Raw genomic sequence first — 21414 nt, forward strand, 5'->3', positions numbered from 1 at the left:
CCCAGTTAATGTGTCTCCTGCTCCACATAATTCACTGTAAAGTTTTCTTATATCTTCCTTGTCAACATTCCCTCCACTCTAATTCAGGCCTGGACTTACCACACCTCCTAGCAAATCTTTATGCTTAAACTTTTCCCTTTTGAGCACAGAATGACCATCTAAAGAGCAAACATGACTATGTCATTCCCCAGTTTAAAATCCGTCAAAGGCTCCCTATTCTATAAATCCCTCACTCCTAAGTATGTCCTAAATCCCCCCGCATCATCAACTTGGAGGACTCCCCTTCCCATGTGCGACTGTGACTCATGAACCTGCAGGGCTTTTGGGAATGGACAGCATGGTGTACCCCGGGCGCAAATGCTGGGCCAGGACAGATTCCTTCTCCCAACAAATTGCTCTTACTCTCCTCTTTCCCGGGTCCTCTAGATATCAGAATTTTGCTCTTTTGGGTCTCTATGAGCCAGAGAGTGGCAAACGACGAAGGACTCGGCTGAATTATTGACTTCACCTCAGTCTTTGCTTCACTTAGGCTGAAAATCAACAATCAGGACTTGAGTCATGAAGTACTGCATATGCTAAGAGCAGCTTCTGTTTTCTACACAGTTCTAGAAGCTCCTCAGTTCAGGGCCAGGACCCAGATTGAGAAGGCTCCACTGCAGGCTGAGGGCTGAGTGATCTTCGCCCGCTTTTTGAGGGGCCCACAGCAAGACCAGAGCCTTTGTGCTAACATTCCTTGGTTCACCTTGCCCCACCAGCCTGGGTACCCTACACCAGGGCATCGTGGAAGTGCCCAAGTATTATTTTTAAGTAACATTTATCTTTTAAATACTATGAAAAAACATGTGCCTATTAAGTAATTTAGAAATTATATATAGGCAGAAAGAAGACATAAAAATTACCTACAATCTCATTACAAAGGTACAAGTGCCATGTACATTTTTTTTAACTTTTTATTGAAGCATAATATACACCCACCCAGAAAAGTTTACACAGCAGTACCATTTTCATTTTGGTGGATATCTGCATGGTCCTTTTTTCTATGTGTAGGTATGTCTGTTTTTACTAAAAAAAAAAAAATGATAATGCATACTTCTTTATTTTTCATTTTTTTAATTTACAATATGTTATGAACAATGAACATTTTTCCAGGCCATTAAGCATTCTTCTACAATATCATTTTAACAATAGTATAATATTCCATTCTTCAATTTAATCAATACCCTGACTTAGATTTAGACATTTATATTATCTTCAGTTTTCTTTTTATTATAAAGAACACTGCAATGAGCATCCTTTGAGATTTAATCTTTGCAGATTTCCCTATTTCTGATACACTCAAATTTTATAATATTCCTAGAAATACACCTTGAAAATAGAGCAAATTGATGCATTTTCTTCAAGTATCATTTTCTCTGTGGTTAATGTTAAAATAACTGACCAGCCAAGAGCATTTGGGAAAGTTAATTAGATGATTAGGTTTCCTCAAAAAAGGCTATGTTTTTATTTTTAAATATAAACCACTTGATCACAATGGGGACTAAATGAGAGGGGAAAAGTATGATCAAATCAAATATCTTTCATATAGATAACACCTATAAGAGGTTGTTTAGTTGGGAGTTCTGACTGAGACACCAGAACATCAAATACCAAAGTGAGTTGTAAGACAGACTACCATGAAAACATTTCATAGTAGGGGAATACATACCAATTAGATATTTCATCCACCTCAAGGATATGATAGGGGAATGTTGGAAATTGAGAGAATCTGAAGGTAGATAAGAGGATAATAATTGACTTTTTGGAGAAGGCCAAATTCTGAGGCTCACCCTTATGCCCTCTGAGGGGGACAGGGAAGGGGGCCACTATCTCCTATCCCTAAGCCAGGTGAGATGGGCTCCACAGGCATTGCTCGGAGAACTTAATATATGTTCATTGCCACACAAAGTCAGCCACACAAAGAACTGGTAGCTGACTCACACCTTAGGAAGCTAAAGTAGCCGAACATATCAAATTAAATAGCTGCTTCTAGGAAGCAACTACATTACCTCCAGTAACAAATCAAATATGTACAAATCCCAGGGACCAAATATGGGCCTCCCAAGAGGGCAGCCTGCCAGGGGACAGGGCCACCAGGACTAAGAGGCTGTGAGGTATATCACCAGGGAGAGTTTGAGGGGCAATGGGGACATCTGGCTGAAGGAGAAGCACTGCCCAAATCAAGAAAGACCTAGCGGGGGGCGGGGGAGAGGGTCTCTGTGGACCCATGAAAATACTCTGAGAAGAAGACTATTCAAACATCTGGCCCTGTTGCTCAATGTTGCCTTGAAACAGAGCCAGCAAAGAAGAACTTTCTTGCCCCTCTTTCCCCTCCTCTCTTCCCGCCATCCAATTCCAAAGATATTAGAAACCTTGGGCAGCAAACTGGGGAAAGAGAAGCAGGGGAAAAAGAAAAAATTTAATGTTGAATCAGGTTTGGAATATCTGGGCCTGAACAATTTTTAACTGAATTGAGAGTGGGTTTGCAAATTAAAGTCACCTTAGAACTTGCTTTTCCAGGAAAAAATCTTGGAGCTTGGTGGACTTTTTATCCAGTGCCTGGAGAAGAACTTCTTCAACAAAACAAAATGTAAAGAGACAATAGGAGACAAACCAAAAAAAGATAGTTTCTGATTTCATTCCAAGAATCTTGTTACACAGCTAACATTTTTAGAAGTTACATGAGCCAAGAATGGAGTTAAATTTTTAATCATAATTTAACTAAATCCTTACAACTCCATGAATTGGTACTATAATTATCAGTATTTATAATTAAAGAAAACTAAAGTTCAGAGACGTGGAAAACTTATCTGAGATCACACTGCTATTAAGGATAGAATTAGGTCAAATCCAGGTCTGTGTGACTCCAAAATCCAGGCTTTGAACAATTACAACAGTGAGTTATTGGTAAACACTTCGGTATATAGAAAGAACAACTTTCAAACTTTTAGAGTTTAACTATCACATTAGTTGTTGACTGGAATATTTTACACATACAGGATAGACTGCGAAAATACAATCTGTAAAATCAAAATGACAAGAGACATGTTTTTTTGTTTTGTTTTGTTTTGTTTTACTACTCAAGACTTAGAGCAACTAAAAGGTTTCAGCAAGTTATACTGCACACAAATTGCAGATTAGACATGTCTGTGGAGTGGCCCCATGTAATCGCCGTGATATTTTATTGTGCAGTAACAGCGTAGGTCTTGATCCTAGCTCTTGGTAAACATGAATAGCTGGAAGCCATTGTTATAAGGGTTTAACATCCCCCATGCGTGGTCTCGGCCTGAAAGCAAGTTTTCCATGGCCTGACATCAATAGAAACATCTCTGCTGTAGATGTGATTTTTATGTATTGGGATAAAGGGAATGAGCATACGGTGACCACAGTTATTAGAGAATGCTTTCATCAACTAAAGCTGACTGGAGGAGGGAGAGGGTTATCCAAACAGCTCAGCTGTACATCTCTGCTAACTGTGACTTAATCCCAGTTTATAAAAACACCTGTGTTATTTGTCTTGGTTCTTAGTCCTGCCAACTATACCAAACAATGCCAACCTCTGTGCAGAGGGTGGGAAGAGAGGGTTAAATGATGCATGCCAATTTCCAGAGGGATTAGGATGATGTTGGTTCATTTTCACAAACATCCTGGACTACATTTTGAACATGCCTTTCCGGAAATGAAAATCTACAGCACCATCTGCCACCTACACTCCCCATAGCATGCTTAGCTCAACTCCGGGGACAGAGCTATATTTTTTTTCCTCTGCTTTCCCTAGAACGGATACTTCTTTCTTCTTTTTTTTTGGAAAAAAAATTGGATAGTGCTTTACAGTCGAGAAACTCTTCACAAATTGTTAGTTGTGACAGGTCAAAATGTAAATCATCTTTCCTCCTAGTCTCCAGGCCACAATGACACTTGAGCATAAGATAGTCTGTTCTTCCATTCACTGATCTCATCAGCCCACCCTCCTCCTATTTCATGCTCATGCTACTCATCCTCTCTCCATTGCTTTAGGCCAGAGTTGAGGGCAATAACCAAAATCCTTTATATTTCATGTCAACAATATTTCATGTCACTAAGAATTAAAAGCATGTCTAAATTAAGAGCATTTCCTAGAACTAAGGAAGTATTTTTCTGCCTTCCACAACAGAACAAAAGTTAAAATAAAAGATATGCCACGAAAAAGGGACCTAGATGTCCGTGAACTTAGGCAAGGAATCACAATTTGCAATTTTATACTGTGTCCCCAAGAATTCCCAAAGCCTTCGCCCTTCTCTGAAAACAGCTATGCAGAGCATTGAGTGACAAGCACTATGGTACAAGCCACGATTTAAATTCTGCTTGATTCATTCTTTGCATAGACAGCACTGAGCTGATAGAACGCAACTGAAAACATAATTTAGATGCGAAAATACAGCACATTTTTCCCAGGAAGGGGGAAAAAGAAGGACAGGGACATGGCTGGCTCCAGCCAGCAGAGGGCGCGGTTTACACATATAAGTATCAACGAGCCTTCGGTGGAAGCTGTAAGTGCTCCTGCAATTTTTGTCACATATTTCTCATGATCAAAAACCATATCCAAGCTCCCTTCTACCTTGGACAAAACTCTGGGATAATCACTTATTTCTTTCCTCCCATCTAAATAAGACTATTTTCTACTGTCCCCAGGTCCAGCCCCTCAAACTGTCACTTTCTTGTTCCTGACTCTGACATGGGAAAGAGGAGATTAAAGATAAACTACCTCAAAAACAGTTTCCCAGAAGGGTGACCTGTATTTCCAAGCAGCTTTCATTTGTTTAAGAAACTTGCACCTAGAATTTTTTGATCAAAGCTAATGCGCTGTAAATTTCTTTATTTAACAGACTTAGTCTGTTCAACTCTTGACACTGGGAATTGGGATTTCCCAGAACTATTAGCACTGCACAGTAGGCACTCCACGCCAGCCAAGAACAGAGGATTAACAGGTATTTGTCTCAGCTAATTTCACTCTCTATACAGGGTCTAAAGAGACTGGGGGCTTCTTGGCGGAGTGTGTGCCACCCTGCTAATTGGCTACGAATGTAACTACTCCAGCATGCCAATGGAGCATGAGGTACTCCACGGCCCTAAGAGGCTTGAGGAAAATCCATCCTTACACTGGGCATTCGAGAAAGTTGAGGGTTTCTGGGCAGGGCTGTAATTTTAAATGGTTCATTTGCCAACTTCTACCTTCCAGCTGGCTATTAAGCGCCCCTTCACTTCAGACCAGGTGGTAGTCGTTTGTAAAATGATACTCAAAGACAAACGCATCTGTGAAATCCCCTAGTAACAAAAATTTCCATATAGCATCCTGACTATTCAGGGGGGCATGAGCAAAATCAGAGATCCCACAGGTGGCTCCCACGTAACACACAATTTCCTGAGGCAAATAAAATCATTCTGTCCATCAGAATGTTCACAGATTACATAAATCATTTCTGCAAAGAAAAGCGTAAATAAAGAGAAGGGAAATTGTCCTATTCTTCCACTCCTTAGTGATAGAACCTCTTAATGGTGACTCCTACTTCTGAAGATTCTGATATAGCAATTGAAGAGGCAAATACTAAATAACACTATATGTATTAGTTTTCTATGGCTGTGAAGCAAATGATCCCAAACTTTCTTTGGATCAGGAATCCAGGAGCAGCTTAGCAGGGTGGTCTTGATTAGAGTCTCCCTTGAGGTTGCAATCAGAGTGTCAACCAGGCTTGCAGTCATCCCAAGGGTCAACTGTGGCAGGAGCCACTTCAAAGCTCACTCACGTGACTGCTGGCAGGCCTGAGAAGAGCCACCTTCAAGCTCACTAACGCGGACCTCTCCACAGGGCTGGCTCACAGCATGGCAGCTGACTTCCCCCAAAATGAGCAGTCCGAGAGACAGCACCAGACATGGAAGCCACAGTTTTTTTTTAATCTAGTATCAGAAGTGGCATTTCATCACTTCTACCAGATCCCGCTCATTATAAGACTGTCAATAAGTCCAGCCCACACTTTAGGGGTGGGAATTACACAAAGGTGTTGATACCAAAAGGTGGGGATCATTGGTGGGGGGGGAGAGGGGCGTCACCTTAGAGGCTGCCTGCTACACTATATGAGTCAATTTACTGAATAAAAACAACTTTACTGCTGTACTATCACCATTGTATAAATTACAAGCAGTGCATGTTACATTATTAGCATTTCCAAGGAGACAAAACTGTATTTCAAATTACAGGTGCATTTTTTTTGGGGGGGGGTGCATGGTCCAGAAATCGAACCCGTGTCTCCCACAGGAAAGGCTGGCATTCTAACCACTGAACTACCCGTGGACCCTTACAGGTGCATTTTGAAAGCTGACTCATAAATAGGGGGTCTACTGCTTTATGATCGCATCCACATATGCACTCTGATTTTTCTCCCTTTTACTACTCCTCTGAGTAGCTATGTTCACATGAATACCACTTCCAGTGCCACAAATGTTGCCAGTGGGATGTGTGGTTCACCATTCCAAGCTTGCTGTCTGCCACATCTTCCACTCGATAGTAAACCTCTTATTACAAATCCAATCTATCAGATGGCTAGAGCCTTGATTGATTGATTGACCCCCTTCCAACACAGTCATAATGATAATGACAACAATAATACATTTCCAAGTGGTTTGCTTTACTGTGATGAACTGTAATGGTTTCATTGTCACTTAATCACTACATATACCTTGGGATATACTATCATTCATCACACCTTAATTCCTACATCTGTAATAATAATTGAAATAGAAATTTTTTCAAAGATGAACACTGGGGGATTAAAGTAAGTAGGATGAAAATATCCTATGTTAGGTTTATTCTATCTTGTATATTTTTTTCAACAGGTGAGCTTCCTGACTATGGTTCCTGAATTTCCTTCACTGTATGCACTGAAATAAGATTAAGTCTCTTATGGTGTATTTAATAATTCTATTGTATCAAACTAATGCAGGTATTCCATGTGTCATATAGAATGCATTTAACAGTATTCATCAAATGTTTAATTATTAATTTGGCATTTAAGCATAAGGCCAACATGATGGAATACTGAAATACTAAATTATTACTTAAAATAAAGGATTGCTGTTTGGGATAATAAGATGGTATATGTCAAAGCTCCTGAGGCAGTAGCAAAGAGCTCAAGAGTCATTTGCAAAGAAATGCTAGTTGAAATTAAATTCTGGCTATAAAATAAAGTGCAAAAAAAAGGGGGGGAACTAAAAGAGAAATTTAAAAAAAAAGAAGATGACCCTCATGGCTCCAGAACTGGAAAGAGGAAACACGTTATACTGATATGCAGTCCTAGGGCCTCCCCACCCTATTAACATACAAATCATTAGCACTATGCAAATCAGTAACACAATCAAGATTCCCAGAGTAATTTCTATTCCCACCTCTGCAGAGAGATCTAGTCGAGTTAGTTGTACAGATAGAGCTTCCGGAAAAATGATTAATTAGGGAGAAAATGATAGTCATAAGGGAAAACCTGCCGTTAATTCAAGTTGTTAGTCAAGGTTATAAAGAGGATAATCATATAGTCTACTTAACCTTGTGTAATGAGAATTCCATTCCGCAGACACCAATGTATGCCTGACTACAGCCACCCAACTCTTAAAACAAGCTCACTGGAGTAAGAAAGGTATAAGGAGGGGTTTGAATGCCTTTAGAATTCCTACCAAAAAATAATCCCAGAGTAATCCTGCTTGAGGTGGGGTGAGATGGGGGACACCTACCTCATTCTCTCTTATGTACGCTAGCACCTTACTAGCAACCAATTCAAAACCATGGTGACTCAAATACTGAAATTACATTTAGGAGAGAAAATCCTGTTTTAACTTGCTACTGTCATCCAAGATTTCTATGCAATAGTCATACTACACAATAATGGAGAAAACTAAAGGAAAATTCCATTTTGAAAAAAAATAATTATTGAATGTAAACTAAAGTAAAAATGAAATCGTTTTACCAATATCTTGTTTTAAATTCTTAATTTTGAAATAACTATAGGTTTACAGCAAGTTGTAAAGATAGTACAGAGAAGTCTAGCCTATATACCTTTCACCCATTATCTCCCAATGTTTACATCCTACATAACTATAGTACAATATTAAAACCAGGATATAAACATTGATTCAATGTGTGTGTGTAGTTCTATGTCATTTAATTGCACATGTAGATTCATGTCACCACCACTGCAATCAAGATATAAAACTAAGCAGTCTCACCACCCTCCCCCTCTCTGCGTGGGATATGACTCCCAGGGGTGTGGACCTTCCTGGCAACGTGGGACAAAGATCCTGGAATGAGCTGAGACTCAGCATCAAAGGACGGAGAAAAACCCTAGAATGAGATGAGAATTAACATCAGCGTACTGAGAGAACCTTCTCGACCAAAGGGGGAAGAGTGAAATGAGACTAAGTGTCAATGGCTGAGAGATTCCAAACAGAGTCGAGAGGTTATCCTGGAGGTTATTCTTAGGCATTAAGTAGATATCACCTTGTTGTTCAAGATGTAGTGGAGAGGCTGGAGGGAACTGCCTGAAAATGTAGAGCTGTGTTCCAGTAGCCATGTTTCTTGATGATGATTGAACAATGATATAGCTTTCCCAATGAGACTCTGTGAATGTGAAAACCTTATGTCTGATGCTCCTTTTAGCTACTATATCAACAGAAGAGTAGAACATATGGAATAAAAATAAATTATAGGGGGAACAAATGTTAAAATAAATTCAGTTTGAAATAGTGGTAAATGAAAGCGAGGGGTAAGGGGTATGGTATGTATAATCTTTTTTTTCCTCTGTTATCGTTTTATTTCTTTTTCTGTTGTCTTTTTATTTCTTTTTCTAAATTGATGCAAATGTTCTAAGAAATTATGAATATGCAACTATGTGATGATATTAAGAATTACCGATTGTATATGTAGAATGGAATGATCTCTTAATGTTTTGTTTGTTAATTTTTTTAATTAATAAAAAAGTTAAAAAAAATAAAAATCTCTTAATATAAAAAAAGATATAAAACTAGTCACCACAAAGATCATGCTACCCCTTTAGAGTCACCCCCATCCACTCAGCCATCACTAACTCTTGGCAACCACCAATTTGTTATCCATCTCTATAAGTCTATCATTTCAAGAATGCTGTATAAATGGATTATTATAGGATGTGACCTTTAAGATAGATTTCTTCCACTCAGCATAACACCCTTGAGGGTCATAAAAGATATTGTGCATATACATATATTTTTAGTGGTTAATCTAGGTATTACATATGTAACATCACAGTCTATTGGCATGAAATTTACCAATCCCTTTAAGTCTCTTTACCCTCCCTTGTTTATGACATAATCGTCTTAAGTATTTCCTCTTTATACATTGCGAATCACATCAGAAAATGTTATATTTTGTTTCAACTATAAAACATAATTTAGAAAACTCAAGCAGAGAAGAAAAGTCTGTTGTACATGCCCATATTTTTGTTCTTTCCTTTGTTCTTTCTTCCTTCCTGATGTACCAAAGTTCCTTCATTTCTTTTCTGTTTCAAGAACTTCTCCAAGCAATTCTTGCAGGGTAGGTCTGCTAATGACAGATTACTTTAGTTTTACTTTGTCTGAGAATGTCATTATTTTCCTTTCATTCCTTAAATATAGTTTTGCTGAATATAAAATTTGCAGTTGACAGTTCTTTTCTTTCATCATGTGAAAAATGTTTTGCCAATTTTTCCTGGCTTCCATGATTTCTGATGAAAAATCTGCTGTCACTTGAATTGTTTGTTCCCCTATACATAATGTGTCATTTCTCTTTGCTGCTTTCAAGGCATTTTCAAAAGTTTGATCATGAAGTGTCTTGGCATGGATTACTGTGGGTTTATCATATTTGGGGTTCTTTTAGCTCTTAAATCTATAAGTTTATGTCTTTTGAAAACTTTGGGAAATTTTTAATATCATTTCTTCTAATACTTTTCCAGTCCCACCCTCTTTTTCCTCTCCTTCTGGAATTCCAATGATACAGTGTTAAAGCTTTTGTTATGCCCCCACATTTCTCTGGATTTCTGTTCTTTTTTCTTAGATTATTTTCTCTCTGTTGTGCAGATTCAGTCATTCCTATTGTTCTATCTTCATGTTCAGTGATTCTTTCCTCCCTCCTCTCCATTAGGCTGTTGACTTCATCCATTGAGTTTTTTATTTCAGTTATATTATTTTTGAATTCTGAACTTTCCATTTGGTTCTTCTTCGTATCTTATATAAAATATATTTCCACTTACTGAATTCTCTGGAACCAAAAGTAACAATCCCAACTACCTGGAGCTCAAATAGGAGACAACTTGTTTGTTTTAACCTAAAGGAAGAATAGCATAATAGCAAATATGGTCTTATAATGTTAGCTGCAGATAAGAGCAACCAAGAATGAGAAAACAGAAGCTGGTAGTCTGCTGACAAGCAGACACATGTCTCTGTAGACCTGGTCATGAAGAAGTCATGGAATTTCTTTGTGTAAGCTGTAGTGTTTTTGCAAGACTAGAAGGCTGCTAGTAATTATTCACTGATCAGTCCAAACACCAGATGCCTCTCCAGTTGTCCAAAAGAAAAGAGGCTACCGGTAGGACTTCAGGCATCTGGGGAAGTCTCTTTTCACTGCCAGCATTGCAATTTCAGTTGATATTACAAGCAGACATAGAAAGAGACAGTGTGGTTGAAATTAATGGATCATCTGAGAAACAGGAAGAAAATATATCCCTGTGCTTTATTTAATGCTGACACACCTCCCCATCATTTCTTACTAAACACATACAATAAATTGAGGGATTTCCTTACTATTTCTATTCAATAAAACAGTTTTTAAAAGACAAGGGTTGGGCGGGCAACGGTGGTTCAGTGGCAGAGTTCTCACCTGCCATGCCAGAGACCTGGGCTCAGTTCCCGGTGCCTGCCCATTTAAAATAAACAAATAAATAAATAAAAGACAAGGGTTATGTACACCTATAAATTTCAGTAGACCTCATTTGAAAAACACCTAGGCCTGCTGTTTTTTGTTTTGTTTTGTGGGAGAGTGGGTTATTTGAGGGGAGTTTATGGGCAAATTTTTGGCTACTGAATAAATTCCTTTAATGAGTAAGAGTTTATTCACATTTGGTATTTCCTTTAGAGTCAATTTTAGTAAATTTTCACTTTTAATAAAATTGTCCATTGTATCTAGGTTTTTAAATGTAAAACTCCAATGAATGTATCTTTACTATATATATAAAGATCATCTAAAAATAGAAGAGTAAAAGTCCTATAGCACTAAGGAAAAATATGTTGGTGGTAAGAACAGAGGGTTCATAGAAAAAGAAATGCAAATGCCTCTTAATCATATGAAAAGATGATCAAACTCACTCATAATTAGATAAATGCAGATAAAACTAACCTGAATTCCCATTTCTTCATATCAAATTGGCAGTAGTCTCCACTGGTTGAGTCTTAGGTAAATAGGTTCCCTCATATACTGTTAACAGAAATGCAAAATGGTAAAGTCTCTACAAAGGGAAATTTGGCAATATCTAAAAAAAAATTTATTTATGCAATAACTCTTGGATCAAACAATCCCACTTCTAGAGATCCATACATAACTTAGACTAATAAACATATATATATATATATATATATATATATATATATATAGCACAGGTCTACTCATAGTGGCATTACCATATATATTGTACTATATATTAGGGCAAGAATCAGATAAAGAAGAGCTGAAAAATCTGATCAGTTAAACATGGGCTATACTAAAGGCCTAGAACAAGTTGAACTGAGTTTCAAAGATTCTTAACACAAAGCTAATCAACAATAAAAACCTAGGCAAGACAGAACCTGCCCTCCAGAGTAAACTCATCAAGATAATGAGAGTCCTAAGCATCACTGAAAAATTACAGGCCACACTAAGGAAGAGGGAGATATGGCTCAGCCAAAGGAACAAATTAAAACTTCAGAGTACGCACAGGATTTGGAAAAACTAATCGAAGATATTCAAACAAATCTCTTATATCAACTCAAGGAGATGAAGGAAAATATGGTAAAGAGATATGAAGAAGACACTGGGTGAGCATAAAGAAGAATCTGAAGGTATAAAAATAAATATAACAGAACTAATGGGAATTAAATGCAAAATAAAAGAGAATAAAATACACTAGAGGCATACAACATCAGATTTCAACAGGCAGAAGAATAAGTGAGCAAACTAGAAAACAGGACAACTGAAATCTTACATACAGAAGAACAGATACAGAAAATAATGGAAAACAATGAGCAGGGTCTCAAGGATTTTAATAACAGCATGAACATGCCAACATATGTATCTTGGGTGCCCCAGAAAGAGAAGAGGAGGTAAAAGGAGCAGAAAGAATATTAAAGGAAATAACGGCCAAAAATTTCCCAACTCTTATGAAAGACATAAATATACATGTCCAAGAAGAGCAACAAACTCCAAACAGAATAAATTCTAATAGACCTGCTCCAAGACACACACTAAGCAGAATGCCAAATGCCAAAGATAAAAGAAAATCCTGAAAGCAGCAAGAGAAAAGCAATTTTTCACACACAAGGGAACTCTGCAATAAGACTAACTGCCAATTTTTCATCAGAACTCATGGAAGGAGGAAGGCAGTTGGATGATATATTTAAGGCACTAAAAGAGAAAAATGCCAGCCAAGATTTCTTTACCTGACAAAACTGACCTTCAAAATGAGGGAAAATTTAAAATATGCACAGAGAACCAGAAACTGACAGAGTTGAACAACAAGAGAACTGTCCTATAAGAATTATTATAGGGAGTTCTACAGGCTGAAAGGAAAACACAAGAGAGACAGGCTTGGAAGAAAGTACATAAATGAAGATTACCAGTATGGGTAACTGAAAGGGTAAAAAGAGAGACAAAAATAAGATATAACATATGAAAAACAAAGGATAAAATGGTTGAAATAAGTACTGCCTTTACAGTAGTAACACATTGAATATTAAAGGGTAAAACTCCCCAGTCAAAAGACACAGATTGTACCTTATCAACAGACGAATAAAACATATGGAATAAAAATAAATAATAGGGGGGACAAATGTTAAACTTAAATTGAAATGCTAGTGATCAATGAAAGGGAGGGATAAGGGGTATGGTATAGATGAATTTTTTTCTGTTGTCTTTTTATTTCTTTTTCTGAATTGATGCAAATGTTCTAAGAAATGATCATGATGATGAATTTGCAACTATGAGATGATATTGTGAATTACTGATTATATATGTAGAACGGAATGATCATATGTTAAGAATGTTTGTGTTTCTTTATTGTCATATATTTTTTAATTTAAAAATTAATTTTTAAAAAGACACAGATTGACAGAATGGATAAAAAATCATGATCCATCTACATGCTGTTTACAAAAGACTCACCATAGACCCAAGGGCACAAATAGTTTGAAAGTGAAAGAATGAAAAAGATACTCCATGCAAACAGTAACAAAAAAAAGAGCTGGGGAAACAATATTAATACTGGGCAAAATAGACTTCACATGAAAAACCGTTATAAAGGACAAAGAAGGGCACAATATATTAATAAAGTGGTCAAGAAATAACAAATATTTATACACCTAAACTATGGTGCCTTAAAATATATTAGGCAAACACCAGCAAAACTAAAGGGAGTAGTATATGTCTTGATAATAATAGTTGGAAATTTCAATACACCACTCTCATCAACAGACAGAACATCTAAACAAAGGATTAATAAAAGAAGCAGAGAACATAAATAAAACAAAAAATGGACTAGACCTAATCAGACATAAGGAATATTATACCCAAAATAGCAGTATATACATTATTCTCAAGTGCCTAGAGATCATTCTCCAGGACAGACTACATGTAGGGTCAGAAAAAAGTCTTAATAAATTTTAAAAGACTGAAATTATAAAAAGCACTTCCTCTGATCATAATGCAGTGAAGTTGAAAATGAATGAATAAATAGGTGGAGAACTAAAAAATTCACAAATATATGGAAGTTAAATAACACACTCCTAACCAGTAGAACAAAGAACAAATTACAAGAGAAATTAATAAGTATCTCGAGACAAATGAAAACAATAATACAACATATCAAAACTATGGGATGCAGCAAAGGCAGTGCTTGGAGGTAAGTTTATAGCCCTAAACACCTACGCTAAAAAGGAAGAAGAGCTAAAATCGAAGACCAAATCACATGCCTGAAGGAACTAAAAAAGAACACCAATTTAATCCCAAAGCAAGCAAGAGGAAAGAAATAACAAAGATTATAGCAGAAATAAATCAATTTGAGAACAATAATACAATAGACAGAATTAAACCAAAAGTCGGTTCTTTGAAAGATCAATAAAATTGACAAGCCATTAGCTAGACAAAGAGAAAAAGAAAGATGATTCAAATAAAACCAGAAATAGGACTGGGGGACAGTACTACTAATCCCACATAGGAAAAAAAAGAGATCAGAAGAGGATACTATAAACAATTGTATGCCAACAAATCAACAACCTAGATGAAACTGACAAATTTCTAGAAACACACAAACAACCTACACTGATTCTAAAAGAAATAAAGGACCCTAACAGACTAATCAAAAGACACTGAACTAGTTACCTAAAACTTCCCAACAAAGAAAAGCCCAGGACCAGATGGTGTCACAGTTGAATTTTTCCAATCATTCCATAAATTACTACCATTTCTGCTGAAACTCTTCCAAATTTTGAACAAGAGAGAATACCACCTAACTCTTCTATGAGGAAAACAACACCCTACAACCAAAGCTACATAAAGACACTATCAGAAAAGAAATTATAGACCAATTTCTCTAATGAATACAGATGCAGAAGGAACTGAGAGGTAGAAAGCTGGAGTCAGGAGCGGAGGCACAGAGGCCGCAGGAGTGCATGGATGGGAGCCAGGGACTAGGAAGTAAGCCAGGCCATGTTCTTTGTGTGCACTACCTTCACCAGCTCAGCCCCATGACCAGTGACTCACCCCACACACCCAAACCCCATCACCCATCTCCATTCCCTGAGCTCCTGGCAATCCCACCCCACCCGCCCCGACTGCAAGCACCTGCCCCACACACCCACCCCAAGTGCAGCCCAACCCACCTCTGCTGCATGCCTTCCAAGCACTACCTCCCCCTCACTGTTTCCCGTAGGCTGTTGCCAGTACATAAAAGCTGCAGGCACTAACCTCCATACCCAGGCTACACCTGCCCCCCTGCCCATAGTGTTGCACAGCCTCACCCCACCCCCACTGAGCTCTGTGCATCAGTTTACAGCACTCCTAGGCCCACACATGCACACGGGCCCCCAAGCAGGTCATTCAGCTCTGGGAAATGCACTTCACAGCAGTCCTAGAACTGCGCATGCACACGGCCCTCAGTCACATTTTCCAGCTCTAAGAAAGTGTTGGCCTGTGCAGCCAGGTCACATCTGCCTCCAATCCATGACGGCATAACACCAACCTGCTGTCAACAGCTCTACGCACAAAGGGCCCTGTGCCTTAGACCAGCACACACCAGGGTTATGCACCCCACACCAGTGCACCCGCACAGCTACATTCTGGCTGCTGGGCACCCACGTTCACAAGCATCAGCGTAACATCCCCAACCTGCACCTATACCTGCTCTGAAACAAATCACCACACTGAGCACCCCACCCCATACCTTGCTACCTGCTGTACAACCATCCTGCAAACACAAGGCCTTAGACTACTGAAAGAAATCAACTCCCAAATTAAATCAATCAAGAAATTTACATGCCAAGAAAACAGCAGAAGATCATTAAGCATATCACAATGCAGACAAATATAACCCTGCCTAATGACCAAATTAAAACACCAGAGGAGACACAGATGTTGGAACAACTAATCAAAGATGTTCACACAACTCTACTTAATAAAATAAGTGGGATTGCAAATGACATAAAGGAGATCAAAAAGACAGAAGAGCATAAAGAGGAATCTGAAAGAATAAATAGAAAAATAGTGGATATCACAGAGATAAAAGACTCTGTTGACCAAATAAAAAACATACTAGAGGCACACAAAGCCAGATTTGAAGAGGGGAAAGAAAGAATAAGTGATATAGAGGACAGAATAACTGACATCAAAGATTCAAAACAGCAAATGTCTAAAAAGATGGAAAAATTTTATTTGGTTCTCAAGGAAATGATAGCGAAAACAAACACACAAATATAAGAATCACTGATGTCCCAGAAGGAAAAGAGAGGAGTAAAGGGCTAGGAAAGTAGTTGAGGATATAATGGGGGAATCTTTCCTAACCCTCATAAAGGACACAAATATACAACTCAAAGAAGCCCAACGAACTCCAAACACAATAAATTCAAATAGGCTATCCCTAAGATGCATACTAATTAGTCTGTCAAATGTTGAAAAGAAACAGAAAATCCTGAAAGCAGCAAGAGAAAAACAATCTACACACAGGGAAATCAAATAAGACTGAGTTAAGACTACTCAACTAGCACCCTGGAGGCAAGAAAGCAGTAGCATGATATATTCAAGATCCTGAAAGAGGAGACTTGTAGCCAAGGAATCTCTACCCAGCCAAATTGTCCTTCAAAACTAAGGGAGAGAATAAAGTTTTCACAGACAAAGAAGTCCTGAAAGAATTTGTCAACAAGAGACTGACCATACAAGAAATACTAAAAGGAGTTCAGCTGGCTGAAAAAAAACAAAAAAAAACAGGACAGGAAGGTCTGGAGGAGGGCACAGAATTGAAGAGTACCACTAAGGGTAATTTAACAAAGAGTAAAAGGGAAAAGAATATACAGATCTGACAAATAAAATAAAAAAGATAAGATGGTGGAATCAAGAAATGTCTTTTCAATAATAACTCTGAATGCTAACAGACTAAACATACCAATTAAAAGATACAGATAGGCAGAATGGGTTAAGAAACATAATCCAGCTATATGCTACTTAAAAGAGACTCATCTTAGACACAAGGATACAAATAGACTGAAAGTGAAAGGACAGAAAAAGATTTTCCACACAAGTTGTAACCAAAAGAAAGCAGGAGTGGCTATATTAATATGGGACAAAATAGCCTTTAAATGTAAAGACATCATAAGAGACAAAGAAGGACATTATATACTAATTAAAGGGTAGATTCACTAAGAAGATATAACAATCATAAATGTTTATGCTCCCAATCAAGGAACTCCAAAGTACATGAGACAGACATTGGAAAAACTGAAGGGAGCAATAAATGTTTCAACAATAATAGCAGAAGACTTCAAAACACCACTCTCTTCTATAGATAAAACAACCAGACAGAAGATCAACAAGGAAATAGAGAAGTTAAGTAACTTGATAAATAAATCAGACCTAACAGACAGATATAGATCATTGCACCCCAAAGCACAAGGATATACATTCTTCTCTAGTGCTCATGGAACATTCTCCAGGATAGATATGCTGGACAGGATAGATATATGCTGGGACACAAAACAGGTCTTTATAAATTTAAAAACACTGAAATTATTCAAAGCACTTTATCTGATCACAACGGGATGAAGCTGGATCTCAATAACCACCGAGGAGCGAGAACACTCACAAATATATGGAGATTAAATAACACACTCTTAAACAACCAGTGGGTCAAAGAAGAAATTGCTAGAGAAATCAGCAGTTATCTGGAGATGAATGAAAATGAAAATACAACTTATCAGAACTTATGGTATGCAGCAAAGGCTGTGCTGGGAGGGAAATTTATTGCCTTAAATGCCTATATTAAAAAACAAGAAAAAGCAAAAATCGAGAACTTAACAGCAAACCTGGAGGAATTTGAGAAAGAACAGCAACCTAACCACAAAGCAAATAGGAGAAGAGAAATAAAAATTAAAGCAGAGATAAATGAATGGGAGAACAAAAGAACAATAGAAAGAATCATAAAACAAAAACTTGGTTCTTTGAGAAAATCAATACAATTAATGGGCCACTAGCAAGACTGACAAAGAAAAAAGAGCGAGGATGCAAATAAAAAAAATAAAAAATGAGAAAGGGTGTGTTACCCTTTACAAGTAAAGAGATTCAATCAGTCATCAAAAAATCTTCCTACAAAGAAAAGCCCAGGGCCAGATGGCTTCACAGGGAAATTTTATCAAACATTCCAGAAAGAACTAACACCAATCCTGGTAAAAAATTTTCCAAAATATTGAGGAAAAAGGAACTCTACCTAACTCATTTTATGAAGCTAATATTATTTTAATACCAAAGCTGGGTAAAGATGCTATAAGAAAGGAAAACTACAGGCCAATCTCCCTAATGAACACAGATGCAAAAATTCTCAAAAAATATTAGCAAATTGAATCCAACAGCACATTAAAAGAATTATACACCTTGAACAAGTGGGGTTTATACCAGGAATGCAAGGATGGTTCAACACAAGAAAATCAATCAATGTACCACAGCACATTAACAAATCAAAAGGGAAAAATCACATTATCTACTCAATTGATACCAAAAAAGCATTCAACAAAATTCAGCATCCTTTTCTGATAAAAACACTCCAAAAGATATGAATCAAAGATAACTACCTCAACATGATAAAGGGAATACATGAAAAAATCAATAGCCAGCATCTTACCCAATGGAGAGAGACTGAAAGCCTTCCCCCTAAAATCAGGTACTAGACAAGGATGCCCACTGTCACCACTATTATTTAACATTGTGCTAGACATTCTAGCTAGAGCAATCAGGCAAGACAAAGAAAGAAAAGGCATCCAAATTGGAAAGGAAGAAGTAAAATTCTCATTATTTGTAGATGATATGATATTATACTTGGAAGATCCTGAGAAATCTATAGCAAAATTACTTAAGCTAATAAGTAAATTCAGCAAAGTGGCGGGATATAATATTAATATGCAAAAATCAGTAACATTTCTATACATAAGCAATGAGTTAGCTGAGGAGTCAGTTAAGGAAAATTTTCCATTCAAAATAGGAACTAAAAGAATCAAATATCAGGAATGAACTTAACTAGGGACATGAAGGACTTGTACACGGAAAACTACATAACATTGCTAACAGAAATCAAAGGAGATCTAAATAGGTGGAAAGACATTCCCTACTCACAGATAGGAAGGCTAAATATAGTTAAGATGTCAATTCTCCCCAAATTGCACCAATAAAAATTCCAACAACCTACTTTGAAGATTTGGAAAAGCTAACTACCAAATTCATCTGGAAGGGAAAGAGGCCGCAAATAGCTAAAAGCATCTGAAAAAAGAAGAACGAAGTGGGAGGATTAACACTCCCTGACTTTAAAACCTATTATAAAACCACAGTGGTTAAAACAGCATGGTACTGGCACAAAGACAGAAGCATTGACCAATAGAATCGAATTGAGAGTGCAGAAATAGACAACCAAATACATGATCAACTGATTTTTGACAAGGTCCTCAAATCCTCTGAACTGGGACAAAATAGTCTTTTCAATAATTGGGCATGGAAGAACTAGATATCAATAGCCAAGAGAATAAAAGAGGACCCCTATCTTATACCCTACACAAAAATTAACTCAAAGTAGATCAAACACCTAAATATAAGAACTTGCACCATAAAGCTTCCAGAAGAAAATGTAGAGGAACATCTTCAAGACCTAGTAATAGGAGGCAGCTTCCTAAACTTGACATCCAAAGGACAAGCAACAAAAGAAAAATTAGATAAATTGGAACTCCTCAAAATCAAATGTTTCTGCACCTCAACAAAATGTGGTATATACATACGATGGAAGATTATGCAGCAGTAAGAAAAAATGACGTCCTAAAGGACATGACAAGATGGAAGAACCTGGATGACACAAAGTTGAGCCAAATTAGTGAGACACAAAAGGACAGATACTGTATGATTCCACTTTCATGACCAGCATAAAGGTATAATCAGAGACTTATAATACAGAATATAGGGGACTTAGAGATACATAGAAGTTAGAGATGGGTGAACCGTTACCTAATGAGTTTGAACTCCAATGTAAGGGAATACACAGGAGTGAAGGTGATTCTCTAGTGGGTCTAGAAGTATTATTACCATATTGAAGATGAGTCACACTAGAAATATGAATGAGTTCTTGTAAGAATTACTTCAAAGATATGATTCTTGTATAAAGAGTGTTTAAGTCCAGGGTACAGTGGGAAAATTGCTATTGCATGCTATGAGCTGTGTTCAAAAGGAAACCATCAGCACTACCACAGCAACAGAAGAGGTAAATAATGGGGTGAGGAACAAGAGTTAAGAGGAGGTTTAGATCTCCTATTTGGTGAGGGTGTGCTTATTGGTTTTCTGTCTCTTAGGACCAATGAAGTTATGTAAAATTGAGAATGATGATGAACTGTGGACTTTGGACCCTCTACATGATGCCTGATGAATGCAGGTGGCTGAAGGATGCACTGATGGAGAAGTAGATTGGTGAACCACGGTGTATACTTATGAATGAAGGTTGTGCTGCTACAAAAAGGAACAATGTTGTGAGGCATGCAACAATGTGAATGAACATGTGGGACATATGGTGAGACAAAATAAGGCAGAAACAAAAAAACAACAATGGTATGGTCACCTTTAGAAAAGGCTTATAAGAAAACAGGGGCCTAGATTATAAGCTTTTAGAACAGACACATTAAGTTTGGAGTGGTGATTGTTATTTCTGGATTTTGAGAGGCTGTTTTATATATATAATCTGATACTTAGAGATAAGAATGAAGCAGAACCAGTTGGGGTTAAAGTCATTCAGAACACAGGACTAAGGAAGACAGTGTCTGTATTTTAGAACCACACATACTCTTTGAGACCAATGGAAGAAAGTTTTATTTGGTCTGGAACTGAAATTTTCTGTAGTGCATAATGTAATTCAACCTATCTGGAAGGGAGCCCTGTGAATAGGTCTGTTAATCCTATAGAGATTATTGTAATGCCTGGATACATCTTAGACTATATTAACTAGATAATCAAAAAGTATTGGCAAAGTCCCCTGAGGGAGGGGAGAAAGACTATGGAACTCTCAAACCTTACCATCAGGGAATCCCTTGATACTGTGTCAAACTTTAGGGACACCCAAATCAATAGGCCATGCCCTTGATCCTGAGGCTTACTCTTGTGAAGCTTATGTAGGTAGCAGAGAAGCTTAGACTACCTACAGGCATGCCTAAGAGTTACTTCTGGAGACCTCTTTTGCTCTCAGATGTGGCCTCACTCTCTCTAAGCCCAACTCTGCAAGTGAAATCATTGCCCTCCCCCCTAAGTGGGACATGACATCCAGGGGTGAAAGTCTCCCTCGCAACGTGAGAGATGACTCCCAAGGATGAATC

At 37.6% G+C, this 21414-nt stretch overlaps 1 long non-coding RNA gene across 1 annotated transcript in view; it reads right to left on the bottom strand.

Annotated features, from left to right (window-relative positions):
• LOC143670412 (uncharacterized) overlaps positions 1 to 21414 on the bottom strand; it is a 74493-nt gene that overhangs the window by 37737 nt on the left and 15342 nt on the right. Inside the window, exon 3 of the long non-coding RNA XR_013169353.1 lies at positions 11465 to 11542. This is a non-coding gene — a long non-coding RNA (uncharacterized LOC143670412). The remainder of the gene's footprint in view (positions 1 to 11464; positions 11543 to 21414) is intronic.

Source organism: Tamandua tetradactyla, chromosome X, assembly GCF_023851605.1.
Source record: "Tamandua tetradactyla isolate mTamTet1 chromosome X, mTamTet1.pri, whole genome shotgun sequence".
Taxonomy (NCBI): Eukaryota; Metazoa; Chordata; class Mammalia; order Pilosa; family Myrmecophagidae; genus Tamandua; species Tamandua tetradactyla.